Source organism: Procambarus clarkii, chromosome 31, assembly GCF_040958095.1.
Source record: "Procambarus clarkii isolate CNS0578487 chromosome 31, FALCON_Pclarkii_2.0, whole genome shotgun sequence".
Taxonomy (NCBI): domain Eukaryota; kingdom Metazoa; phylum Arthropoda; class Malacostraca; order Decapoda; family Cambaridae; genus Procambarus; species Procambarus clarkii.
The window spans coordinates 43,014,294-43,029,757 of NC_091180.1; the positions used below are offsets into that span (position 1 = coordinate 43,014,294).

At 41.2% G+C, this 15,464-nt stretch overlaps 1 long non-coding RNA gene across 1 annotated transcript; it reads left to right on the forward strand.

The window, feature by feature from the left end:
• The first annotated feature begins 1,176 nt into the window (after positions 1-1,176).
• LOC138370167 (uncharacterized) lies at positions 1,177-9,332 on the forward strand. Its single transcript, XR_011230062.1, has 4 exons — positions 1,177-1,210; positions 2,372-2,449; positions 8,421-8,527; positions 9,210-9,332. It is a non-coding gene; the product is annotated as an uncharacterized lncRNA (long non-coding RNA).
• Positions 9,333-15,464: the final 6,132 nt, after the last annotated feature.

Sequence of the window (15,464 nt, forward strand, 5' to 3'; positions counted from 1 at the left end):
ATAAAAGAGCAACAAAGCGTAAGATAAAATAGCACCATATATAAAACAACGATGGAACATATCAGTGAGCGTCAAACACACACTAAATGTTTTTACTGTTGTTATGTTTGTTATGTTATCTGTTATAGATAGGAGCTGGCTGGTATGGGCCAATAGGCCTTCTGCAGTTACCTTTGTTCTTATGTTTTTGCCCTGTAACGCCCAAAATTCAGTATAAGTCGTCACATTTTCAATGGGTTCGAGATCAACCACAATTTCCTGAATGGATATAACAAAGGTGATATTATAGGGTATTAAAATTGTCAACACAAGATAGAACACGAAACAATGGGTATAAATTGGATAAGTTTAGATTTAGGAAAGACTTGGGTAAATACTGGGTCAGTAACAGGGTTGATGATTTGTGGAATTTTTCTTAACATATAAATTTATCTTTATTTATCTTAAACTGGTTGGGAGAGGTACAGTTTTTAACATAATTGGGAAGGTCATTCCACATTCGAGGTCCCTTGATTTGTAAAGCATTTCTAGTTTGACTAAGTCGTACTCTTGGAATATCAAATAGGTATTTGTTTCTGGTGTGGTGCTCATGGGATCTGTTACAACCTTCTAGGAAGCTTTTAAGGTCAGGATTGACATTAGAGTGCAGCGTTTTATATATATAAAATACACATGAGAGTATGTGCAGGGACTTAATATCTAACATATTCAGAGATTTGAGTAAGGGGTCCATATATACTGCCCGGTTGCCTGAAATGCTATATGCCTACTATAGTGGCTTTAGGTATTGTATGCACTAGCTCTATCTATAAATCCATCATTATGTTTGTAAATCAACTATGTATGTACTTCCCTGAATAAAATTGACTTTACTGTACACATATATTCTCTGTGGATTTGTTATCCCCTATCGCTTGGGAGAAAAAAAATGACTAATACGTTCGGCGAATGACTTTGACTTCAACTTCACTTTGACTTCGTTCATGTCATCCTATTTTCCGTAATATATAAAGGTTATGCCAATGCAATTATATTATTGTGTGCAAATAAGTTTGAAATTTCATGTACCCTAAAAATAGTAAAATAAAGAATAAGAATAATTAAATAATTGTTGTAGTAAATTGTCACACGTTCATCATACGCAAACGAACACACAGTTTGGAGCGTCAGTACAACAAGACCGCCGCCATTTTAAAACACGGCTTCGAATGTAAGTAATGTTTTTCTCGTACTAACACTGTAATATGCAATAGATTAGGTCTTGAATTCACAAATTTAGTTGTTACATCTGACAGAGTATGTTAGACTGTGTAATGCTGGTCCATGTTGACGTATTTGTGGGCTTGGTTGGTTTAAATGTGATGGCACCCCAATATGGGCACACAATAAGGGCACCCCACAACTGCTGCATATTCTAGCTTTGGACTAGCAAAAGTGGTGAACAATTTCTTTAGTATTTCGCCATCCATGTATTTAAAAGCAATTCTGAAGTTGGAATGCATAGCATAGGCTCCTCACACAATGTTCTTTATGTGGTCCTCAGGTGATAGTTTTCTATTTAGAACCACCCCTAGATCTCTTTCTTTATCAGAATTCCTTAAAGATTTCTCACATGGTTTTCCTAATGATAGATTGTGGGCTGTAAGGGACAGGTTTGATGTATGGATTAGTTGATAGAAGTTCCAGTCCACCTGTAGACAGGGATCTCACATCAGCTTGTATATTATACAAGGATAAGATTTGATAAATTCAGTTATTTGACTGAACACTGGCTCTGTTTAAATCAGAGATTTAAACATACATAGTCTAACCTAGCTCCTTTCTTTTTTACCTAGCTTTTACCTAGCCTAACCTAGCTTTTTTTTCCCAAGCCGGTCTATGGACCGTGTTTTTTTTCGATGCCTCAGTGGTCCATGCACATGTCCGTTGAAGGGGATTAAATAGCCGGTCTATGGCCCCTGGGTTTTACGAACTTTTTTTTCCCAAGCCGGTCTATGGCCCGTGTTTTTTTTTTATGCCTCAGTGGTCCATGCACAGGTCCGTTCAAGGGGATTAAATAGCCGTTCTATGGCCCCAGGGTTTTCTCAAATTTTCTTTCATAGCCGGTCTATGGCCCCTGGGTTTTACAAACTTTTTTTTCCCAAGCCGGTCTATGGCGTGTATGTTAAATAAACCAAATTTTTCACTTTTGACAATTGAGCACCTGCTACATCCAGATTCTAGGGAGGAAAGGAATATAATATAATATCTAATATATCTATCTGTGTGAAATACATTAAATCCATTTATTTGATATTCAGCTAATAGTTCTGTATTTTCTACATTCATCCATGTTTTGGTAAGTGCAATAATATGTATTGTTTCATTGCAGATTAGAGATTCAAGATAGTTCTAGATTTCCGAAGTACTGAAACGCGCGCCATACAGGCTTGGTGGATCTAGGTGCAAGGTAAAATTATTTACATTTACTTGTTTTGTATTTATATGCATATATGCATTTATATGCATTATTCTATAGAATAATAGATCTCAAAATAATTTTGCAAAAATAGTGGCATTTACTCTTTTTAAAAGATTATTAAAAAATTTACCGATATGGTGCATTCGGAAGACAAACCCAATTTTTAACTTTTGACAATTGAGCTCGGGTGCAGGGGGGGGTGGGTTGTGTAAAAGCCTGGTTTGTGCCTCGGAGAGGCTATGGGATCCAGTAAGATCGTCCTTCCTTTCCTCCCTAGAATCTGGATGTAGCAGGTGCTCAATTGTCAAAAGTGAAAAATTGGGTTTGTCTTCTGAATGCACCATATCGGTAAATTTTTTAATAATCTTTTAAAAATAGTAAATGCCACTATTTTTGCAAAATTATTACGAAATCTATTATTCTAATAAGGGTTTGATAAAATACAGTAGACTGCCTACTGGTTTTACCTGTAATAAGGTTTGATACAGATGATTATCCGTTCAAGAGGATTAAATAGCCATTCTATGGCCCCAGGGTTTTCTCAAGTTTTCTTTCATAGCCGGTCTATGGCCCCTGGGTTTTACAAACTTTTTTTTCCCAAGCCGGTCTATGGCCCCTGGGTTTTACAAACTTTTTTTTCCCAAGCCGGTCTATGGCGTGTATGTTAAATAAACCAAATTTTTCACTTTTGACAATTGAGCATGGGTGCAGGGGGGGTTGTGTAAAAGCCTGGTTTGTGCCTCGTAGAGGCTATGGGATCCAGTAAGATCGTCCTTCCTTTCCTCCCTAGAATCTAGATGTAGCAGGTGCTCAATTGTCAAAAGTGAAAAATTGGGTTTGTCTTCCGAATGCACCATATCAGTAAATTTTTTAATAATCTTTTAAAAATAGTAAATGCCACTATTTTTGCAAAATTATTACGAGATCTATTATTCTAATAAGGGTTTGATAAAATACAGTAGACTGCCTACTGGTTTTACCTGTAATAAGGTTTGATACAGATGATTATCCGTTCAAGAGGATTAAATAGACGTTCTATGGCCCCAGGGTTTTCTCAAATTTTCTTTCATAGCCGGTCTATGGCCCCTGGGTTTTACGAACTTTTTTTTCCCAAGCCGGTCTATGGCGTGTATGTTAAATAAACCAAATTTTTCACTTTTGACAATTGAGCATGGGTGCAGGGGGGGGGGTTGTGTAAAAGCCTGGTTTGTGCCTCGTAGAGGCTATGGGATCCAGTAAGATCGTCCTTCCTTTCCTCCCTAGAATCTGGATGTAGCAGGTGCTCAATTGTCAAAAGTGAAAAATTGGGTTTGTCTTCCGAATGCACCATATCGGTAAATTTTTTAATAATCTTTTAAAAATAGTAAATGCCACTATTTTTGCAAAATTATTACGAGATATATTATTCTAATAAGGGTTTGATAAAATACAGTAGACTGCCTACTGGTTTTACCTGTAATAAGGTTTTATACAGATGATTATCCGTTCAAGGGGATTAAATAGCCGTTCTATGGCCCCAGGGTTTTCTCAAATTTTCTTTCATAGCCGGTCTATGGCCCCTGGGTTTTACGAACTTTTTTTCCCAAGCCGGTCTATGGCCCCTGGGTTTTACGAACTTTTTTTTCCCAAGCCGGTCTATGGCGTGTATGTTAAATAAACCAAATTTTTCACTTTTGACAATTGAGCACCTGCTACATCCAGATTCTAGGGAGGAAAGGAATATAATATAATATCTAATATATCTATCTGTGTGAAATAGATTAAATCCATTTATTTAAATTAACTTGAGGAAACTGGCAACCAAAAACCAGTAGGCAGTCTACTGTATTTTATCAAACCCTTATTAGAATAATACATCTTGTAAAAATTTACCGATATGGTGCATTCGGAAGACAAACCAAATTTTTTCACTTTTGACACTTGAGCACCTGCTACATCCAGATTCTAGGGAGGAAAGGAAGGACGATCTTACTGGATCCCATAGCCTCTCCGAGGCACAAACCAGGCTTGTACACAACCCTCCCCCTGCACCCGAGCTATGTCAACAGGTCGTTCTTTCTCTTCGCCCTTACATCATCACACACAGAGATCACAATAACGTGATGCATCAAATGAACAAATCCACAAGGGCCGTGACGAGGATTTGAACCTGCGTTCGGGAGCATCCCAGACACTGCCTAAATCGACTGAGCTACAACAGGGTAAAAGGATCCAGGAAGTTCAGTAGAAGTTTGGTTTCAACCCTTTTACCCTGTCGTAGCTCAGTCGATTAAGGCAGTGTCTGGGATGCTCCCGGACACAGGTTTGAATCCTCATCACGGCCCTTGTGGATTTGTTCATTTGATGCATCACGTTATTGTGATCTGAGTGTGATGATGTAAGGGCGAAGAGGGAGAACGGCCTGTTGACATAGCTCGGGTGCAGGGGGGGTGGGTTGTGTAAAAGCCTGGTTTGTGCCTCGGAGAGGCTATGGGATCCAGTAAGTTCAGTAGAACTTCGGTTTCAACCCTTTTACCCTGTTGTAGCTCAGTCGATTAAGGCAGTGTCTGGGATGCTCCCGGACGCAGGTTCGAATCCTCGTCACGGCCCTTGTGGATTTGTTCATTTGATGCATCACGTTATTGTGATCTGTGTGTGTAATTCTTCACTTGCTACAGCAACAGGAATGTGTGTGTATGTATTTGTGTTGTTGAATATGACCGAAAGTGTAAGATTAATGATTCTAACACAAATCGTCTGAATATTTGTTTTTCTTCACTGTCGAGATTAGTTAAAAAAATTTACTCGAGTTTATTTTCACACTTTATTTATGGTCCTTAAGTCCCTCTCCTTACTGCTGCTGCTGTGTCTCGCATCTTTGCATCGCTTGTATGTTTGGGGGTTTGGCCTCTTGCTATATATTGATTCCATTTGTGTGTGTTTGGGTCTCAGGCCCTCTCGCAATTTCTGTTGAACAAACCCCTTTTCCTAGTTCTGCATCTCTCCTTTGCTACAAATTTTGTTGTGCTTTTATCATATATTTCACAAAACTTGACATACATTTCATTTACTTCATGTCCTATCAGCAAGTGTTTGTCAAATTCTTTAAGGAAAGTTTATCATCCTGATTGCAGATCTCTAGCGCTATTATGTCAACTTCTTGTGGATTCGCAATCATTATTTAATTTACCTTTAGGTGTTCTTTCACCAGCACAGCAACACTGTACCTCTCCCAACCAGTTTAAGATAAAAACTAAGTACTAACTAATTAACTCAATGTAACCTACCTTACCCCCAAAATGTCAACCCATGTCTTCTATTTTAAACAATGCTGTTTTGTTGACCAAATTGTATTTTTGTTTTTTTCTGCAATGTTTCCCCCCCACCACTCTACCACCACATTGAGTTTAGTAGCTCTGTGCACGTCAGGTGCTGTTTAATATACAGACCTACTCCTCCATTTGACCTAGTTTCTCTATCACATCTATATCACTTTGTGCTTTAGGCCTGGTGGAGCTTGGTCCACCAGGCTGTTGTTTGGAGTGGCTCGCAGATCCACATACAGTCTGCATATGATATACAGTCTGTTGATCAATTGAACTACAGTAGTTAGTTTTTATCATCCGAATGCACCAATATGTGTTCATTCTTCCCAGATGAAGGAACTAGGTAATATTCATCATCTGAATGCACCATCTGAAGCTTTAACACACTCATGATACACGAGAGGTTTAAAAAACTTTTAAAACTTTTAAAACTTTTTGACCTATGTATTTAAAAGCAATTCTAAAGTTAAAAAGTGTAGCATAGGCCCCTCGCAGAATGTTCTTAATATGATCCTCAGGTTATAGTTTTCTATCTAAAACCACCCCTAGATCTCTTTCTTGATCAGAATTCTTTATAGATCTCTGTGGCTCGATCATAGAAACTGAGTAAATTCGTTACACTGGACCTTCCAGATCGAATACCATGCTGACAGTCTGATATATCATTCAGTACGTCTGCATCTGAAATTGAGCAATACCGGATTTATTATTTGGTTTTATCAATTTTATACTTATAATCTTAACTTATTTCAGAGACCACGAGTAATCTGGGCTTCGAACTCAACAGAAAAGCCTTCCGTAGACCTGCTTCTTTGCTACATAATAGACAAAATTTAGTAAGTATTGATTTATTATTTGTTTGTTTATTTATTTATTTTTCTTTATATACAAGAAGGTACATTGGGGGAGAGTACAATGACTTGAAGTTATACATTCTTGTAAAGCAACTAGCACTCATAGCGTTTCGGGCAGATCTAAGTATAGACCAAGGAACTTACCATCTTTTTTATTTCTGATGTTAACATTGTGTAAGTGTAGATGAATTGCATTTGTTGATTTGCTCCCAAGTAAGATGTTGTAGGTCCTTTCTATGTTTAGTGTGAGTTTGTTGGTTGACATTAATAAGTGGAATTTTTTTTTAATTTATTGTTTACATCATTATTTAATATGAGTGGGTTGGAGTCTGAGTAGATGAGGTTAGTGTCATCATTATCTCATATCTCAGTGATTTTGTCGTAATGGTCAAGTAGCTGTACTGTACAAGTAGAGGACATGAGAGATAGCTGTAAGAGGTATTTCAATATCTTCCTGCTCTAAATCCTTGTTGGCCTGGATTGTGGAGGTCATTGGTCTCTATAAAACTAGTAACCTGACTCCTGATCACTCTCAAATAATTTTATTATGTGGGATGTTAGTGCAACTGGTCTATAATTCTTTGCCAATGCTTGTGTTGTGTTGTGTTGTTTTGGTAGTGATGTGCAATGTGTTGTTTTGGTAGTGATTCGTCCAGTTCTGGTAGTAGTGCGGTTGTTGTGTGGTGTAGTACTTGTGTGCTTGTTAATGACTTGTATTCCAGTCTTGTGGGTATCTCCTTTCCCCTACGGGCCAACTGCTTTGTTCTTACCTAGCATTTTGCTTTGTTTGGGTATGAATGTTTGTGTGCCGTATATTTTGCAAAATTTGCCATATATCTCATTATTTACTCCTCTGCCTAGCAACAAGTCTGTCTAATTATACTCATTAACTGTTTTTCAAAGTTCCCCATAGTGTCCTTTATTGAAATCGAGTTCATGAACCGTTTCAATGTTCTTATTTTCTTCTAGATTATATCTTAAAGTATATTTAAATGTTATTGTTATTATTGTTATTAAATGTTATTGTGACATTGCATTGCAATTGAGCTATGTTGTTTACCATACCGTTCATTTCGTGAGTATAAGTATAGATGCCACACTTGTGACAGGTAAAACCATGCCTTTTTTGAAAAACAGCACCGTCTGTTGCACGTAAGAGCAACCCACACTATATTATGTTGCGATATTATTTCAATATTTCTGATTGCATTGATAATTTGAATTTTCATAGATTTCAATTTATTTTCATTTCGATTTAATAATTTTGTGTGACATTGCATTGAAATTGAGCTGTGTTGTTTACCATACTGTTCATTTCATGAGTATAGTTTATACTCATTTTATTTTTTTCATTTCATTTTTTTAGCTGTTCTTATTTTTCAGTGATGGGAATATCAGATCATTTGATGTTCCCAATTTTCTGATGGAAGAATCAGACCATTATAGAATGCATCGGATGAGGTAGTTTGGAATGGTGGGGAGGACGAGAGGGGGGGATGGTGGGGAAGACGAGGGAACAGAGGAGAGGGTAATGGTGGGGAGGACGAGGGGACTGGGGAGTTGGGGATGGTGGGGACAGGGGAATGCTGGGGAGGACAAAGGGACAGGTGAATGGGAGATGGTGGGGGAGGAAGAAGGACAGGGGAGGGGAAAATGGTAAGGAGGACGATGGGACAGGGAAGTGGGAATAGTGGGGATGATGTGGGGACGGGGAAGTGGGAAGGACGAGAGGACTGTGGAATGGGGAATGGCAAAGTGAATTATAATTATATATATTAATTAATTCTTATAAATTTCCAGAAGCCTGTATCAACACCCACACTAATGCAACTGAAAGAGATGTTGAGACAAGTATTGCTGATATGTTGAAGAACGCCCCAAACAAACTCGGTGGAAACAGATACAAGGTAAAGTTTGCCAATTTGCTGTAGTCTAATTCAATTTCTTTTTAGTAATCTTTGAGAACATTTATGCTATGAATAAGATAAAATAATGTAACTGATTTTGACTAAATATGTAGATATATTTAATTTTCTGAGCACTAATAATGAAAGAAAACCAAAATAAGAGGTGGCTACTATCTCTAATAATGGGCTGGAATAATGCAGGATATAATAATATATATATATAAATATGACAATGTCAGACCACGGAGGAAGAATGAAACAGGAATTTCCTTAAGTACTTTTGTATATTAAATACATCTTCAGAAGGTCCTTCTGAAGATGTATTTAATATACGAAAGTACTTAAGGAAATTCCTGTTTCATTCTTCCTCCGTGGTCTGACATTGTCACATTCTTAATCACGTGTTTATTTTCGTGATATACACACATATATATAAATATATATATATATATATATATTTATATATATATATTTATTTTTATAAATATATATATGATATATAGATTCTATATAGATTCTATTCTATTATTCTATTCTATTCTATTCTATAGTTTTATATAGATTCTTGTTTTAGTTTTTTTTTCTATAATATGGAAACGGTTTTTAATTAATAAATTAAATATTATATAATAAAATAATGTATTATACAAAACAATTAGTAACAAACAATATTTCATTACAGGGTGGTGAAGCAAGAAGACATGTGCATCACACAGCAGACTTGGATATGACGAATACTGAAAATGGTGGCGAGCCTGGTGCATGGCGTACCGCTGAATCTTCTCTAATGTCTATATAGAAGAATCTATATGTGTCTATATATAGGCACATATAGATTCCTATATATAACCTATATATATATATATGTGTGTATATATATTATAATATATATATATATATATATATATATATATATATATAGGTTAGGTTTGGTAGGGTTGGTTAGTTATCATATATCTATGTATAATTAGCTAGTTTTACCTTTATATATATATTATTTATATATATATATTATATAAAAAGTTTGTGAGGAAGACCTCTGGTGCCAATGTGGGGACCCATAGCCTCGGAGAAGAAAATAAAAAGTATTCAGAGGAGACCTTGTGGTCACTCACTGAACACTAATATTATCTTCTACCACCCCCATTCTTTTGTATGTACACATATATATTTGCTTTATTTGAACTTTGTTACTGTTACGGCCCTCTCGGGACGCAACGGGGTTCTTGCTCTGATGTTGTTAGAGGAAGATATATATATCCGACCCCAAGCCAGTAGAGGCTTTCAAGGGATGCGATCCGTGACGCAAGTAACTTAAAGGGAGTATGGAAAGAAATTTAAGAACTTAATATAATATAATCTTCACCATCACCATTTAAATATATAAAATAATAGAGTACACAAGGGGGAGGGGTATTAACACTTTACAAAGGGGATCATGCACAAACTAGTCTTCTGCTGAAGACTCTTGATTAAGAAGCTAGGTGCCGAGTCCGCGGTGCTTTCTTCGTGGCCTCAAGACGTGTCCTCTGAGAACGCCGAGCCTACCCTGGCCACAGGTCAGCCACAACACAGGTCCACTGGGGGCACCGTCGTGGAGGCCGTCAACCACACGTCCAGCAGGTCTGCTGGCAGGTACAGAGCCACCAAGGCTGGTACGGCCACTCCACGAACGATAAAAGGGGTACGCCCTAGACAGGAGTCTCGTGTGATATCACCAATCACCCTCCTGTCCTCGATACCCCAGTGGATTATCGTCTCCAACCGTCGGTCCCGGGTAAATCCTTCCACTGCCACTCCACTGGCAGGCTTAACACACCACAGTGTTCTTCCGGGGGGGACGACGTCACAACAGCTGCAGCAAACTTCACAGTATGGAGACTGGCTGCCTCGGGTAGACTGACTTCACCTTCAACACAGTGGTCCCAGGTCGGCTCTGTAAGCAGACACGTCATCAATAATGGACACTAATACACCACACTCACAGGCTCAGATACAAACGCCCGACATATCCACTCCCTAGATGGCGCTGTCGTCGGAGCACCACTTCACCAGAGGTCAGGAGCGGCGGTGTTGAGCGCTGAACCAGACTGGAAACTGGTCCTCGAGGCCAGTACACGCTGTCCTCACTAGGTGTCGTCGTTCGTTTGGCGGGGGTTTCGGGAGCTGACCCACAGATGGCGTGTTTGTCACTGCTCCAGGCACGGACGCTGAATCCGGGTTCGTAACACCTCCCCACCAAAAAGAATTTGGTTTGGGGTTCTATAAAAAGAAACACAAACCAAATTAGTACGACGACACAACTCCAAATGGACACACATGCTTTATAATCTGGGATGTCAAGGCTGTCACGTCCACAGAACTGTCCTACTGGGCAATTCCGGCTCAATGGGAACTTTGAAGGCGATGACCTGCCTGACATAATCTTCCACACCTCCTCTGCGATGGCAAACAGGGGCATCATCTCACATCTCTCGAGTAAGGATTGGTTTCGACGCGATCTGGGGTGACTCGACACTTTCCTATGTCGTGGCACCGATGATGGCTGACCACAGACGGCATTTCTGGTACCAGTCCGATGGTCCTTCAGGGAGACAGGAACCTGGAATACAGGGGTCTGATAATTCAGAGTGATAGCGACCGCGAGTAAAACAGTACTTACAGCATACTCTACTAGGTCCACACCTAGTCCCAACGGGGCTGTTCGTACGTCGCAGGTGGCATTCGCTCTGCCACCGTCAGGTCGACCAACGTTCCACATAACGCTGCATTGAGGCTCAGCAGTCACGCGGGGGGTGTCAACCTGTCGGAAACAGTCACTCACATTATCACATGTCGTGCCTCCTGTATCATCTATTACCTCCCAGGTCCCTTCTTCAACTGCAACACTTGCAGTACAAATCTCCAATCCCTGGGACCTCTTCGCGATGTTTATGGGAGCCATCATCCGTCGGGTCGTCCACCGGTCCTTACTGAGAACACAGAGAACACATAGGAGAACAAAACAAAATACCGGTAGGAAACATTCGGCAATTCGAGGGATAAGTTTCCTGAGCTTGTCATGTCCATAGCCGGCGCCATCCACTAGCCTGGCTTGGACAGAAGAGGGCACTAGACCTTTTGAACACACCTCACATACCTCGGACGTCTGGGGAATCTCTGGCTGGTCCAATACACGCCGTAACTTGCCATACCGCAAGCACTCATCCGCCTTCGCTCCAGACTCGTTGGTATCCGTGGGTGCCTGCACACGAGGCCCCTCTTCTAGCTCAGGTACCTCTGCCTTCTTAACTTCATGTTCCTCGTCGAGAGAATCGGGGGACACTGCTAGAATATCATCGATCTGCGGGTGAGAGGACAAATTAGACATGTCCAAATCCGGGTCTGTCTTTACCTGGACATTACCATTGCCTGTTGTCACCTCCGACCTTGCTGTTCTGGTAGACTCGTCCGCAACCTTGGGACGATTGGTGCTCCAATCGGTCACCAAGTCGTTGGCTAGTACCACGTCAATCCCAGCCACAGGGAGGGTATCGACTACTGCCAACACACATGTGCCGCTGAAATAAGGCGTGTCGAGATGTACTGGCACTAAGGGGGCGATGTACTGCGTCCTTGGAAACCCAACCAGGACAACCTCTTGTCTCCCGTTCACACTTACTCCCTCGGGTAACGAGCTCTTCACGATCAGGGACTGGGCTGCTCCACTATCTCTGAGCACTACAATTGATCTACCAGTATGATCACTCGTTACATACCCGGTTGAAGTGTGAGGGGCAAACAATCTGGGTTCTTCCTGCGTCGTCGTCGACTGGCTTCCTGCTGGTGATGTTCCACAGCTCATCAACATCACCTCCCTTCGTGCGCTGCCACCTCTTCTGCCTCGGCACCTAGCAGCTACGTGCCCTTTCTGCCCACAAGTCCAGCACACCATATTCCTCCTTGGACTACGGTGTTTCGGACTACTGGGACTTGTTCTTCGGGGGCTACTTGGGGGCGTCTTCTTAGCACTTTGTGGGACGGGTCTCTCTTCTTCTTCATGAGGTCTGTCGAACCGGCGCTGGTAATTCCTCGGGACGTACTTAGCAGACGGCCTATGAGTCAGGATGTACTCTTCAGCCATGGTGGCTGCTGCACTCAAGGTCTCTACCTGCTGTTCCTCTAAGTACGTCTTGAGGTCTCCAGACAAACAATCTTTGAAGTCCTCGAGCAGAATCAGCTGTTCGAGGTCTTCCCTGGTCTCCACCTTCCGAGAGGCACACCATTCTTGAAAAAGTCGCTCCTTGATCGTGGCGAACTCGGTAAAAGTGTGCTCTGAGGTCTTCTTCAGGTTTCTGAACTTTTGCCTATAAGCCTCAGGTACCAATTGGTACGCCATGAGCACAACTTTCTTCACCTTGTCATAATCGCTGGAGTCGTCAAGGGATAACGTAGAGTAGGCAATTTGGGCCTTCCCAGTCAAGACTGACTGTATCATGATGGCCCAATTCTCCCTTGGCCACTCCAAAGAGGCAGCGACTTTCTCGAAGGCTGCAAAGAATTTTGACACCTCCTTCTCATGGAATTTGGGGACCATTTTGATGTTGCGTACCGGATCGAAGCTACTGGTGTCCGTTGTTTGCCTCCGACCACCGCCTAATCGCAAAACTTCTAGTTCATGTTGTCTCTCTCTTTCCTCTTTGTCTCGTTCTCGTTCTTCTCTCTCTCGTCTCTCTTCTCTTTCTCGTTCTTCTCTTCTTTCTTCTCTTTCTCTCTCTTCTCTCTCTCGTTTCTCTTCTCTTTCTAATTCTAAACGCCTCATCGCCAATTCCTTTTCTTTCATCTCCATTTCTTTATTTTTCATCTCCACTTCTTTATCTTTTAATTCTCGTTCTAATTCTAACTTCTTCCATTCAATTTCCCGATTAATTTCTAGGGCACGCATCTTGACTGTTAGGAAGCTGATATTAAGCTCGCCGGCATCACTGTCAACGTCGCTGCCCTTATCTTCCTTTTCCGTGGAAGCTATGTCTGCACTTTCCTTTGTACTAGGAGTCTCGCCTTCCTGTTTCTCTTCTGCCTTCAGGTGCCGGTGTACCTTGGACAAGATCTCCACACGGGAATCACTGGCACGGATCTTGATCTCCAGGTAGGCGCTCACTAGTACAAGCTCTGGTTTACTCAGATATTTTAATCTGGCAAGACAATCTTCTCTGTTCAGAAAAGCCTGAACCTCGTCCAGATCATCGATGGTAGCTTTGTCTGCCATTGTCACAGATGGAACACTTAGCACTTAACACTGCTTACACGTTAGCACTTAACGCACCGAGCACTGTTCTACGCCAATATTGCACTTTATCGCACCAAACACTGCACTTGCCAATATTGCACGTAATCACTTCGGGCACCACACTACCCAATATTGCACTGAGTCCAAGCGAACACTTCGCTCTACAATATTACACTAAATCACTGAACACCGCACTAGTCAATATTGCACTTAATCGCTTAATCACAGCGAGCACCGCACTGCACAATACCGCACTTAGTCACTCTGAGCACCGCACAGGACGTATAACGTCACAATCGTCACACAGGGGGAATTATATACAGGGATTACGCCACTTCACCACCCCTGTCAAACATACTTAACAAGGGGACGAATCCCGCTGGGGATGCCAATTATGTTACGGCCCTCTCGGGACGCAACGGGGTTCTTGCTCTGATGTTGTTAGAGGAAGATATATATATCCGACCCCAAGCCAGTAGAGGCTTTCAAGGGATGCGATCCGTGACGCAAGTAACTTAAAGGGAGTATGGAAAGAAATTTAAGAACTTAATATAATATAATCTTCACCATCACCATTTAAATATATAAAATAATAGAGTACACAAGGGGGAGGGGTATTAACACTTTACAAAGGGGATCATGCACAAACTAGTCTTCTGCTGAAGACTCTTGATTAAGAAGCTAGGTGCCGAGTCCGCGGTGCTTTCTTCGTGGCCTCAAGACGTGTCCTCTGAGAACGCCGAGCCTACCCTGGCCACAGGTCAGCCACAACACAGGTCCACTGGGGGCACCGTCGTGGAGGCCGTCAACCACACGTCCAGCAGGTCTGCTGGCAGGTACAGAGCCACCAAGGCTGGTACGGCCACTCCACGAACGATAAAAGGGGTACGCCCTAGACAGGAGTCTCGTGTGATATCACCAATCACCCTCCTGTCCTCGATACCCCAGTGGATTATCGTCTCCAACCGTCGGTCCCGGGTAAATCCTTCCACTGCCACTCCACTGGCAGGCTTAACACACCACAGTGTTCTTCCGGGGGGGACGACGTCACAACAGCTGCAGCAAACTTCACAGTATGGAGACTGGCTGCCTCGGGTAGACTGACTTCACCTTCAACACAGTGGTCCCAGGTCGGCTCTGTAAGCAGACACGTCATCAATAATGGACACTAATACACCACACTCACAGGCTCAGATACAAACGCCCGACATATCCACTCCCTAGATGGCGCTGTCGTCGGAGCACCACTTCACCAGAGGTCAGGAGCGGCGGTGTTGAGCGCTGAACCAGACTGGAAACTGGTCCTCGAGGCCAGTACACGCTGTCCTCACTAGGTGTCGTCGTTCGTTTGGCGGGGGTTTCGGGAGCTGACCCACAGATGGCGTGTTTGTCACTGCTCCAGGCACGGACGCTGAATCCGGGTTCGTAACAGTTACAAAGAGGGAGTTACATATTGGTTACAAAGATGGTTATTATATACATTATTTATATATATATATTATTTATATATATATATTATTTATATATATATATATATTATATATATATATATTATTTATATATATATTATTTATATATATATTATTTATATATATATTATTTATATATATATTATTTATATATATTATTTATATATATATTATTTATATATAAATATATTATTTATAT